Source organism: Aphidius gifuensis, linkage group LG4 (assembly GCF_014905175.1).
Source record: "Aphidius gifuensis isolate YNYX2018 linkage group LG4, ASM1490517v1, whole genome shotgun sequence".
Lineage (NCBI taxonomy): Eukaryota > Metazoa > Arthropoda > Insecta > Hymenoptera > Braconidae > Aphidius > Aphidius gifuensis.
In genome coordinates, this window is record NC_057791.1 from 20919364 (window position 1) to 20934097 (window position 14734).

Here is a 14734-nt window from a genome sequence, read left to right on the forward strand (position 1 = left end):
ATATATGCACTTTCATTTCTTTCCCTTCACCCATTCTATACGCATTTAAAGTCCACAGCTCAACTCTCACTCATTTTTTTTTTTTTTTTTTTTTTTGTGCCTCATTAATAGATAGATAGATATGATTTTTTTTTCTTATTCTTTTTTGTACTCTCTCTCTTGTAATATCAAAAGACTTTAATATAAAAAAAAAATCTTTTCGTTATTTCCCTTTTTATTATTTTTTTATTTATGCATTTTTTATTTTATCAAATTTAAATAAAAAACATTTTAAATAATTTTTTATAATTAGATAATAAATAAATAAATAAAAATTAAGTAGGTTATCATAGATAATCAAAAATGATTATTAATGTCACTTGTCAGTTTGAAATTTTTTAAATTTACTCTTTTTTATTAATCAATTTAATTCAATATTGAAAAAAAAAATTTTTTTCTTGATTGTTTGTTACTTCCTCTAATTCTGAATGATTTGAATCGATTTAAATAATTAGTAATTATATTATCTACAATGTACACAGTAATTTGCAATAATAATAATAAAATTTTATAATAAATATATACAAGTGAAATTACAAGAAAGTTTGTTTATTAGAATAAAAGTGAATGGAATATTATCAAGTTGTTAAAAATAGACTTGTAATAAATAATAAATGCGAATTTTCTAAAAAAAAAAAATCCACAAATTGACTGTACAGATTTTCGAATGAAAGGTGAAATTTTATATAATTATGTTTTGATGATATATTTAATATAAAAAAAAAAAATTAATTGTAAAGGAAAAAAAAAAAAATTTATATGAAGCATGTAGTGAGTGTATAATATAGATGTAGTGAATGAGGCGGAGAATGAGAAGAAAAAGAAAAAAGAGTAGGAGGGTCGAGGGCATATTGAGGCCTAGACGAAACTGGCACAGTGTCAAGGTGTTCCCCTCTAGCCTCTCCCTTCTTATTCATCGTATTCAAAGTCATTTCTTAACATGCAGTATATGGTATGTATACACGTGAGCACTACATACAACATTCACTATATGATATTTTACTTTTTTTTATTTATATTTATTTATAAACATTTAAAACGTGTGCAAAATTCATACTTTCACAGCTTTCTTTACTATTTTTTTATTTTTACTTATTTTTTTGTAAATATAATTATATATTTCACTATTTATTATTTTTTTTTTAATATAAAAAAATTACATTTTAAAATAAATGAATAAATAAATTTTTTTAAATAAAAATAACGTATTTTTTCATTAAAAATTTAGAAAACATATTTTTACATATTTACATTACATACAATACATATTTTTAAGGCTGTTAAATTAATTTATAAAAATTAATAAAAATAATAAAATGAAATGAAAAAAAAAAATTATTAATTACATTGAATTAAATAAATGAAAAATTTTAAAACAAAAAAATTTTACTTGTCTGTTTGTTGGATTATCCACGTAATTATTTATTGTAATATTATTATAAATATATATGGTATTTTGGCAAAAGGTATATAGTTTAAATGTAGCATATTATTATTGTAATACAATATACACAATAAAATAATAATTTAATTTGCATGTAATTATATGCCAAGTACAACTATATCGTACTTATTTTGAGTATACGAATTTATTGTATGCTACTTGAAATAATGATTAAATATATTATCAATAAGACATGGCCCATACTTTGAGTCATATTCAGTTATAAAAAACCGCATCAAAAGTCCAATATAATATTCAGTATGTTTCGACAGTCATGAAGTTCATTAACCTCTGATTGTGCGTGTTATTCGTTATATGACTGATGGATATTAATTTTCAAATATGTATGTGTGTTTAATTATAAATTATTTATTTTTCGTACATCCAAGTGTCACTTGACACTCTATTTTTATTTTACATTTAATTTCTAAATAATTATATCTAAAACATATTTTATAAATTATATCAATGCATTAATAAAAATTGTAATTATAATTTTTATTTTTTTATAATAATACAATCATTTATATAATTTTTTTTTTCTCGTAAAACTTGCGTGTTGATATATTATTGATGTTATTTTCGTGGGTTTATTTTTAAATTTTGTTTTTGTATTTTTTCATCTTTCCAATTTTTATAATGACATACATGACCTACAAAATTTTGTTGATGAAAAATATTATCTAACAGTATCTATTTTATTGCGTATATTATAATGAAAAAAAAAAACGAATATATATATTTTTTTTTATTTTAATTCGCAGGTGCATGTGTACTATTACAATTAAAAATGTATGTAAAATTAAATTATCATTTGCTAATAAATTTATACAATAAAAATCAAATAATAATGATAAAATAGGCCACTATTTCATACAGTATTTCCATGGTAAAAAAAAAAATAAATCCGTGTAAAAAATGATTTAATATATCACATCTAAATGAATAAAAATTTAACGAATGAAAAAGAAAAAAAAAATCAGTCCAGCATGTGTTTATTTACAAAACGATTATGCTGCGGATATATTACGCGATGAAATCGTATTGTAATAGGTATTATGAATGCGGGTATACTATATTATGAAAAAAAAAAAAAACGATAAATAATAACCAGCAAAACGTTGTATAATTTTTTTAAAATACAGATGATATATTATCTACAAAGTGTGCAGGCTCATTCGAATCCGTTATATTCAGGGTATCGCAGAGCCGGTTACCGCAATTCAGGCCACAAAGTCAAAATACAGTTATTTCGTTGTATCCTGACCAGTCATGGATATATATATATTTATATTTCATTATGGATATATATATATATTTATATACATATATACCAATAATACATATAACTAAAATCACAGCTATGTATATATGTCAGTAACTTTGTTGATATAAGTTTTTAATTTTAAGCTACATGTGTTTGATAATTTTTCATGATATTTAAATATCAAGAAAAAAAAAATTTGTTTAGGAATATAAATTAGAATTGATTTTTTGCATTATTTTTTTCATTTTTACATAAGAATTCTTTTCTTTATTTTAAATTCCATGTGTCTCATAATTTTTAAATATTAATATAATTATGCGGTTAAAATTGAATTGAATTTTTTAATGATTTAATATTTTTATTTTTTTAATTGTTTTAAATTTTTTATAATGAAAAAAACAATTTAAAATTTAAAATTCGAATATTAAAATTAAAATTTATATTTTTATTGATATAAATATTGATTGTTTAATTCAAAATTTCTAATATTAATAAAATATTTCAATTTTTAAATATTAAAATAGAAAAATATTCTTTAGAAATAAATTAAAACTTTAAATTATTTTTATAATTCTAAATATTTAAATATTCAAATAAATTTTATAGTTAATATTTTAAATTACTTATCACTGGTGGAAATGTTTTTCCGGAATTACTCCGAATAAATGCACGATTTTTGTCTCCATCATTGATCTCATGCCGAAATAATTTTGCCGGAGTAATTTCTCCGAGAATAGGCCAAGAGGCAGAGTCATGCCGGAGTAATATTTCCACCAGGGATATTCATATAAATTTTAATTTTTGCTATTATATTTCTAATGATTTTGAATAATTTTAATTTTTGCATATCAAGCACTTAAAATAGTGTTTAGAATTGAATTAGAATTAAAACCAATACGTGATGTACTTAGTAATTAACATATACATATCTATACGCATATTTTAAGTAGAAAAAAAAAATATATTTATATATACATAAAAATAATAATATACAGTACGTGTTTCTAAACTTGACCTTCAAAGTGGTCTTCGAATGCCGGACGTCAAATACATTATAGTAATGCGAATTTCTTTCTTTTCTTTTTTAATTTATTTTTTTAAATTCTAATAGTGTGGTATATTGAATAGTATATATCGACCTTGTCAAATTTTAATCCAGTTATGCTGTCAAAATTAGAAAAAAAAATTATCTATCCATGATAATAATAATAATTAATAGTATTGTTATTATTAAGGTGTATTGTATGGACACGGTTATATATTATGAGTCATATTTTTTTTTTCTAAAGAGTATAACTGTGATTTTATTTGAAAATCATTATTATATATATTTGTGTAGGACGCGTTAGTTTATAGAGAATATATCTAACATATAGACAAGACTGCGATATTCAAGATTTTTTTCTCACGAGTCAAAGACCTCTCGAGATATATTTTGCTATCTCAGTCACTCTTGATCTTGAATATTTATTTATATAAATTTTATGTCTTGCGGGTATTAGATATTATTCGCCCAATATATTCTCTTGGAAATTTTTTGTTTTTTTTTTATTTTTATCAGCTAGAAATATTTTTTTTTTTATCTGTATAATTTTTTTTTTTTTTTTTTTACATTAAAATATTTTTTGAATTGATTTTTTATTTTTAAATTCTAATGCATGGTTTATATTTGAAAAAAAAAATATAATTCAATATGTTAAAAAATTAAAATACAAATACTATAGCCAATAAAATATTTTTAAAATTAAAAATAAATCTTGCCCTGGTGAAAATTTTTCCGAATTTCTCCGCATGGCTCGGAGTAATCTCGGAGAAATATTTTTACTAGGCTGAGATTAAATCTATCAATAATATTTTACTAGATGAATTTTTTTTCTTTTTTTTTTGTGTAATTTTTTAAATAGAAAAAAGAAATATATACTGCACCATATATAAAAAGAAAAAAAAAAAAAAAATTCAATGTCGACAGCAACAAGTTGACTGTGTATACAAGTAATTGAATGTAAAAAAAAATATTTAAAATATTAAAATATATATTTGTATATATAATATACATTCATTCGTTACATCTTTGAAAAGTTGTTATTGCATAAGGCACGCATATAAAGCATCAACTTGTAGGACATCCACGTGCATCGTGAAAAGCAATAAATTCTTTCTCATTTATATATACATATTTATTATACTCTCATAGTTCATAGATATATAAAGGTATAGTTGAGTAAATGTACAATCTTTTACCTACCTACACTCTAATAATATTATAATCATTATTTATATTTCAACATTTTTTTTTTTTTCTTTATTTTCTTCATTCTTAAATTTCCTGCTTTTTATTATACAAAAATTATGTCAACGAAGTTGTATAATTTTAACTCTATCTCAAAACAAGCTTATAAATTTTTTTTTTTTCGATTATTATTATTATTAAAATTCTCCCAAATTGACCCACGCAAAGAAATGGGTGGAGAAATGCGTGAAAAATTTCTTCAGATTTTCTCGGCTTTGTCTCCAGTAAAAACTTAAGAGGAAAAATTTGAAGTAATCACGGAGAAATGACGGCAAAATATTTTTGAAAAAATAATTGTATATTATGTCAAGTAAATATTAAGTGAAATTAAGATGAGATTTATATATATCCCGTGCCACGGCACGTGCCACATGACTCATTGATGAGTTATTTTATTTTTTTTTTCAACGGCTTTGTGATATTTTAAGGAAACACCTTCAGTATTTGACGGCTATTTCCCAAAGGGCTAAGGATTTTATTTTTTTTTTCTTATTGTATAAATTTAGTGTAGACACAACCACACAAATACAAAACCCTTCATCAATAGCTACATCTTTCAACGCCTGTATAATTTTTACCTTTTTATTTTTCCTCATAACAGCTGTCTGCCTTTTAGCTAAGCTGTCTACTAACCCTTTATGCCTTCAAGTGTATCATCCCTCATCCGGATTTATTCACTCTTCATACACACATACTAAATATAAATAAATTGTTCAACAACCACAACTCTGATTTATCTTAAACTATATACACAAGCATTCAACGAATTGAAGAAAAAAAAAAATTGTGTAATAATGAAAATAAAAAAAAAATATATTTCGTCATTGTGACAACACATCTGGATCGATTTTTTAAGTTTTTTATATTTTTTTTTTTATATAATCGATTATTTAAAAAGGAAAAAAAAATGATGGAAATATATAAAAAAATATGAGTTCATCGTATTGGCATGTGCTTGTATATCTCCACCCCCAATTTTTTTTTTTTTTTTGAATTAATACAGAAGAACCGCGCACGAGAGCATCAATATTTTTTTTTTATTTTATAATGCATGTGTGTATTTTTTTAAATGCAGGATATCGATTTCTTTCCCGGACATTGAGATTTTTTTTTTTTATTGTTTAGTCGTAACCCGGAAGTGAGCAAAAACATGCGTAATACCAAATTTCTTTTTTTTTAAATATTTTTTTCTTCTATTACACGAAAAAAAAGAATGAAAAAAAATTTAAAACACATGTCGATATATGCCTGATGTTTCATTGATCAATCGATTCATGTCTATGATGTACATTTTTACCTTTTATTTTATATTAAAAGCATGAGGCACGTGCCCACGCGTGCGCCATAGATCGTCAAGAGCTGCACATTATAATACCTGTATATATATTCTTGTTGATCCCTCGTGTCCTGTACCATTTTTATATGACATTCAACCGGAAATAATATCCTTTTTTTTTCTTTTTATGTTTTTTCTACTATTTTACTTTTCGATATATGAGATGGACCGCAAATGCCTTTTTTCATGTACAAAAGAAATGAGTAAACTAATTTTTCGATTGACAAGAATAAAAAAAAAAAAATATGCAGATGTCCAGTTTGCCAAACTGGACGCATGTTGAGAATTTTTCTTTTTCTTTTTCTTGTGGTTTGTTGGTGGTTTCTATATTCTGAATATAAAATAAAATAATAACACATAAAACCAATAAAGAATTATTTACGTCGCATCAAATGTCGAATATATATTTATTTTTAAAATTTTAAAATGTCAATTTAATTGGCAATTAGTCACAGCAAATAGTATCAGCTGTTCTTTTTTTATTTTTCTAAATTCCTATTATATTTGCATATGAGAATGTGAGGATAAAAATTTGAATAGAAAAATATAAAATGACCACTGGCACAATGTCCATCCACATTATTGTTAAAACCATAACTTGATTTTTTTTTTTTCTAAAAGGCTTAAATTTTTAAATGACATGCAAAAAATTGAAATTTTAAATATAAAAAAAGGATTATTTTGATTCATAAAATTGACATTATTTTATTCTTTTTTTTTTTCATGTATTAATTTGACAGATGAGCATGGCATCTCAGTAGATTGTTGGAATTTTATTAAATTTTATTAAATTTTATATATATCAATATAGCCATTTGAACATCGGTCACTTCTTGCGGTTAACAGTTATGTGTAAGTCTGGGTCACGAAGGCGTGGTTTATAAGCAAACCAACACCGTCAACTGTCCCATAGAACAAGAAATTCTATTGGCCAACAAACCATTACAATTGCACCGCTAGAATAATAATTGTGCATTTAAAAAAAGTGTTTATTTTATTTTTATCTTGTTTTTTTTCGGTCATACTTGTAAGCTTGATGAGTTTAGTTTCTATACATGCTCACGACAATTGATAGGCTATCAATGCACGTAAAATTTCATATTCTAGAATTGTTCATATACACATATTTTATACAATGAATAAATAACACATTGACATAATATTCCATCTGTATAATAATATGAACGTGTATCAGCAGAAAAAAATATTTAAAAAAAAAATGCAATTCCTAATCTGTTTTAATTTTCATTTTAAATGTTTTTGATATATTGATTTTATTAAAATATAAATTTTTTGGACTCTAAGTCACTGGGAATGTAAATTAGTCATGAATTTTTTTCCTTATCTATTTTTAATAGTTTTTTAATTTTCGCTTAAAAAAACCAACAAAAAAAATGGAAAAATCAATAAAAAAAAAAACAGAAATAAGAGCTTACATACAAAAAATGAAAAAAAAATTTTTTCTCAATAAAATACGGAGAAAATCCAAAAAAATCCGGAGAAAATTCGAAAAAAACTCCGGAAGTCTCAATTGCGTCAAAAACCCGGAGAAATTTGGTGATATTATTTCTAACAAGGAAATTGCAAATATATAATAATATTAATTTCATTTTATTTTTATTCTAAATATTTAAGATAAAATCATATTAAAATATAATTTTATACTACTCTAGGTCACTAGAAATTTAAGATTACCATGTGTGACGCAATTTGAAGCAATGATGAACGAAAATAAAAAAATAATAATATAAAAAAAAAAAAAAAATGGAGAAGGAAAAAGAAACCGTTAATATGACAAGTCCAGTTATAAAATTCCTATACAATGATACACATAATAACAACAATACCTTGTTAAAAAAATTAAAAAAGAAAAAAAAAAGCCAATTCAAAATAAAATCAAGAGTATATAAATAAATATATATAACAAAAATCTCTGAGAAATTAATACAACAGCACGCATATTCGTGTCTGATCGAATATTGACCAAAATTTTTTTTTAGCAAAAATAAAAAAAAAAATAAAAATGATACATTCTCCTTTAAATTCAACACAAATAATACTAAAAATTTTTTTTTTAACAATGCACATTAGTACAGATAATTTTTGAGTGAAAAAAAAAAAATTAGTAGTTGAATCATAATTATAGAGTCATGTGTTTGCATATGAATTATATATTATACATATGACACTACCGCTACAGGGATGTGGTTTAGTGTATATACATAAAAGTGACTTTTTGACCTAAATAAAATATATATATATATATATATAAAACGACTTGTTAATGACATTGGGCGCCATGCATATATACACATTCACATGGTATATATATATATGTAGTAATTATTATGTATACTCAATGTATCAACATCCCAGACCTTGACCGTCGTTATGTACCTTTATATGCATCTTTTGTATGTTACAGTCATTTTTTTATTTAATATAAATTTGCATATAAAAATAATTTAAATAATGCTAATTTTTTTATTTTGCCAATGATGAAAACAATTTATTTAAATGTATATGTGAAAATGTTTTTAATAAAAAAAATGAGTATGAATTTATGGAAATTTTGAAATTTGATATTTGAAATTTAATACTCGCGTATATATTGATGGATGATGATGGAACTATAACTTTGAACTAACGGTCAAATTATTTTTTGAAAACTAATATATCAAGATGATATTAAACAATGAAATTTTTATATAAATAAAAAATGGAAATTGTATCAGCCGGGTGCAGACATGTACACTCCCTCTTTGTCAATATGTGAATGATTTTTTTTTTATGATTTAAAATGTTTTTTATACTATCCTAAAAATCATCGGTCAGTTTGGGAATAAAAAAAAAGTATATAATAATGATATCGCACGGTTGATGCATGCCATAAATGAATGTTATATTACATAGGAAGCGTATAGGAAGTAAAGAAGAAGAATATGAAAAGAAAAAAAGTAAATAAAAAAAAGCATGTCTGCAGTGTAATAAATGTGTGTGTCCGCATTTGTGTTCAATGATACATGAGAGAAGAAAAAAAAAAAAAAGGTGGGCATGGATCTGCAGACAAACGTGCCACGAATTTTTTTTTTTATTCTTTTTATTCATATCAAATATTTAGTATAAATTTTTTTTTTCACTTTGCTATGTATATGATAAATTCCATTTAAATTATTTTTATGGCCAAATAATTTGTATACATACATATATCAAATATAAAATGATATACTTGAAATAAAAAATGAATTTTTTTGTATATGATTATATAAATATTGTGTGTAGTGAGGAGTAACTATATAGACATTACCAAAATTGGCATTGCGAAATGAGATGTGTATGTATTTATGAAATAAAAGGTGATGGTATATAAAATCAGCAACAGCATCAGCAATATTAGCAGCAGCAGCATCAAGAGTCCACCCTGGTGAAAATGGAATCTCCGATTTTCTCAGTATTGCTCCGATTTTCTCCGCACATTATTGAATTGAAATTTCGAAGAAAAATCGGAGTAAAACGAAAAATCATTTGTTCCGATTTTCTCCGATCTTTTTCGAATTACTCCGATTTTAAAAAATCAGAGAAATCATTTTCACCGGAGCACAGTGATGATGATGATGAAACTGATGATGGTGGTGGTAGTGATGATGACGATGATGATGATGATAGCAGTGGGGTAAAGACAGAAGGCCAAAGTAACAAGTGAGATAGATGTATATAAAGAATGAGGAAACGAAGGGGGGCATAAGACTTGTATGTATAAGTCAGTATCGCAGATGGCGATGGCGATGGCAGAGTCAATGTCCTAGCAGTCGCACTGGGTCACGGCAAGTTGCGGCCAACGACCCGCCAACACTCAACGTTCGTTCGTTCGTTTATTCTTCACTTCTTCTTCTTCTTCTTATTTTGCACAAAGTCAATTTTTTCAGACTTGTTCGATCCTTCCTCTCAATATATACACGTAATATCATTACCAACTCAACTCTGCTTATGTGTATGCCTACACACACACACACACACACACTTGTATATCTTGTATGCTCACTTCTCGACCTGATGGCCCTGAATACATATCATTGCGTAAATGAATATATACATAATATATATATTAAATAATTATCTTTATATTTATACATCCAATATGCACTATCTTGAACATTTTTTTTTTTTCGAATATATATTTTTTATATATATTTCTTATTATTATTATTTTCGTAAACTTTTAAGCAGCCAAATTACTTTTATTTAAACTTGTATTTTAATAATGTCAATTTGAGGCGATCATTTTTTTTTTTTTATTGTTATTAATGTTTTAATTTTTTTGCGACACACATGCACGTATATGGTAAAACACAGTGAAACATATATGTGAGGATGTAATATATGAAGGAAGGACGGGTTAAGATAAAATAAAAAAAAAAATAAAGCGATGAGATGAAGCACGAAGGATGAAGAAAAAAAAAAGTTACACGCAACTCTGAAGGTGGGAGCGATTTGGTCGATGCGATCTTGTCTCTTGAGAGAGAAAAAAATCATAAAAAAAGTGTGAGATGAGTAGTGAAAGGCAAACGAAGTTTAAAAAAAAAAGTTTAAAAGATTCATTACGTATATATTATTATACCCGGAAATATATAATGTTTATTATAATTTTAATTTAAAATCAAAGATATTACTAGTGTATCCAGAGAAAAATAAATAACATGGCCTATTTATTTATTTTATATACAAATATTTCATATTTCAATGTCACCATGTATCACATATAAAATATATAACAATATAAATAATATAATTATTTAAATAACAACAACATAAAACATATTTTCAAATGAAAAAAAATACAATAAATTAAATGATGTACACGTGTCGCATTGATTAGACGAAAAAAAAAAAATATATATATTGAATGCATTTGACTCAACACACGCATCTTTTTAAACTTTCACTTCCTTTCCCCCTCAGTTGCATAGTTTGTACATATATTATATACAATATATATATAAAAATTTATATATAGATAGACACACTACTTTTCCTTTCAAGCCCTTGATATTACTGGTACCCCCGACCATGCCCATGATGTCGAAGCGCCATCAAACTCAAGCACTATATAACCATTGCATTAAATGTTCATATAAAAAAAAAAAAAAGACTCCAGTATACAATGTTCAATCATCATTATTGTCTAATTTTATTAAGTATTTAATTTTTTTTTTCATTCTTTTATCATAAAAACTTGTCATAATCATGATGATGATGATTTCAAAATGTGTAACAGTGTTGAAAAAATTTATATATAAAAAAAAATGAAAAAAAAAACAAGTGGCAAGGGTTGTATGTATGCATGCATGTCTATAATACATTGGCATGAAGCAAAAGTTGCAATAATTGCAAAGAAGAAAATTCACAGTGTTATATACAAACACGCACATGCATATACATACATAGAGGCTTGGTGAGACTAATAAAAAATAAAATAAAATAAAGAAAAAGATAGTAGATATACGTATAGAGAAGTCAAGAGAAAGGAGGAAGAGGAAGAAGAACTTCTGCTTGAGAGTCTTGAGAACGGCCATCAGCTATAAAGATAAAAAAAAAGAGTTGGTTTTTTTTTAAACAAAATGAAAACTAAGAATAAAAAAAAAAATATGATGCTGTTGTGCGTTTGCAAGGAAGGCGGAAGGAGGAACCGTGTGCTGATGGAACCGGTCCCGGTCACTGGGCCACCAGTCGGCCATCGAACTCTGATGTCCCCTTGAGTCCGAAGCTGCTATTGCCATTGCTGCTGATGCTGATGCTGCTGTTGCTGCTATTATTTCTTTATGCTCTTCGTCCCTATCATCAGCACAAATGTGCCTATATATATTATATACTGTTTTATTTTCTTTTCTTTTTTTTTTATTTCAGGCTTTTTTTTATTTTCAGTCTTCTTCTCCTTCTTCATCATCATCATCACCATCATCATCTTCTTGCTATCTTTCTATTTTATTCAATTTTGCTTTTTTTTTTTGCTTTTACGTATTCAAGTTCTTGTCCAACATATTTGACCTTCGATTGAATAATAATGATACATATAGAGGTCTTTTGTCGAGTTAATATTTTAAGCTCCAACTTGTGTCTATTGCGATATTATATACACTAATGATAATAGTTGCTTTTTTTTTTTAATTTTTCAATGGCAAATTGCAATTTGTTTTTCGAGATTTTTATATGATAGATGATAATTTTTATTGTTAATTATGATTGACAATATGAATAATGAAAATTGTGTTAATTTTTTAAAATAAAAAGTTGAATTTTTTTAATTTTAAGTAATATGAAAAATTATTAATTATTAATTTTATTATGTTAATTATTATTGCATTAGTTTTTATTTTTTTAAAAGGAAAAAATAATGAATAAATTAACAGTAGGAATGTTAATTTAAAAAATAATTTAAATTTATAAAAATTATATTATTTTACTGATTTTTCTTTTCTTTTTTTAGTGTAAATATTTTTGATAATTAGAGGTGTAATTAAAACATCAAGAATATTTCAAGATGAAATGCAAAAATATGTATTGGGAGAGTAGAAGGTGGAACTTCTATTTGTATTTTGTTTGCCTTGAACACTTTTTGCCATAATACAAATTGCTAAGTTCAAAAATATGGGTTGAATTGAAGATTTAATAGTTATTTATTATAAAATAATGATATACAGTTGTCATAATATGAAAAAACTATCAAAATTTAAATATTCTTAGCCATGGCAAAATTTCGAAATAAATAATAGTACAGAAATCTTTATCAAAAGTTTCACAAAAAAATTCAAAATTTAAAGTCAATTGTACTCAGCACAACTATCATTTGTTAATATTTTATTAAGCTAAATTATTTGTTAATTGTTAATTATTTATTAAATTATTTGTCAAAAAATTGGTAGAGAAAATATGTCATTCAAGCGTAGCCATAAGACTTTACAAACTGCATAGTCAGTCATCAGTCATCACAGTCATCTACCTGTCTGCAAATGGTTAAGCAGAGACCTTTCGATTTAAAATACTGTCAAACGATTGGGTAGAAACTTGTTCAACAAGCACGAAACTCAAAAAAAAAAACCCCAGAAATAAAAATATAAAAAATCGATATAAATTTATCGATATCTCGATCACTATACACACGATCAATAAACAAGTATCACAAAAAACAATTTCTTTTTCAAATTTAAAATTTTATTATAAATTCTAATTGAGAAAAAATCATTACAAGTGATTGATAACACTAGATTTATTTAAACAAATTATTCAAAAAAAATCAATAAACTTTAATCAAAATTATTACAAAATTTAGAATATTTATTTATTTTTTTTCAATGTCAGTTTAATTATGTTTTAAATTAAAATATTTACAACACTATAGTTGATTATCATGCTAAGTAATAGTAAAAAGTTATTAAGTGAAAGTACAACGATACCATTTACTTTGGGCTATGCATATATTAACATTATTAAAAAATATACGGACGATTAATTTTTTGGTGCAACAGCTAGACACTATTATAATGTTTTCAATTTTAAAACGCTTGAATAAATTTTTTTTTAAATTAAATATTTCAATAAAATATAAATTTCATCTGCACTTTGCATTAACCTATATTTATTATGTAAAATAATAATCAATAATAATTTTAAAAACACTATAAATAATTTCCGGTATATAAATTTAAATTAAACATTAAATAATAAATTTTAAAATGTTGAAATTATAGCAAGTATAATATTTGTTTGTAAAAAGAAAAAATATGCAGTAATTTTGCAAAATTATTTTCTACTTTAAATTAGTAATTTTGTCAATAAAATTTTATTATTAAATATTGTATAATTACTTTAGAATTTTTGTATCCATTTAAAAGGAAATATTTTCAATACTTTCTTGACAAAATATATTCATGTTCTCAATGTAACTGCTCAAAATATATTATCACGCATTTACTAAATTTAAAAAGCAAAGTAGGCTTCTTTGTTTAACTAAAAAAAAAAAATTATAATACAAACTTAAGAAATATTGACAATGACAATTAGTGAATAAGTGTCGAGACATGCATTAAAATTATTTATATTTTTTATTTTAAACAAAAAAATAAATATATATTTTTATATTGCTCAAGAGTTTGCATAATTTGTGAAAATTTTTTTTGTAAAAATGAAATTTTACTTTGTTTTACAAATCAATTATTGTCTAGAAATTTATCCAACATGACAACAATAAAAAAAATTAACATTGCAAAATACCAAATTATCAATATCAATCTTATAAATAAAAACTTGTTTTTTAAAAATATTTTTCATTCACAAAAGGATTTCGTGCAAATATACATTAAA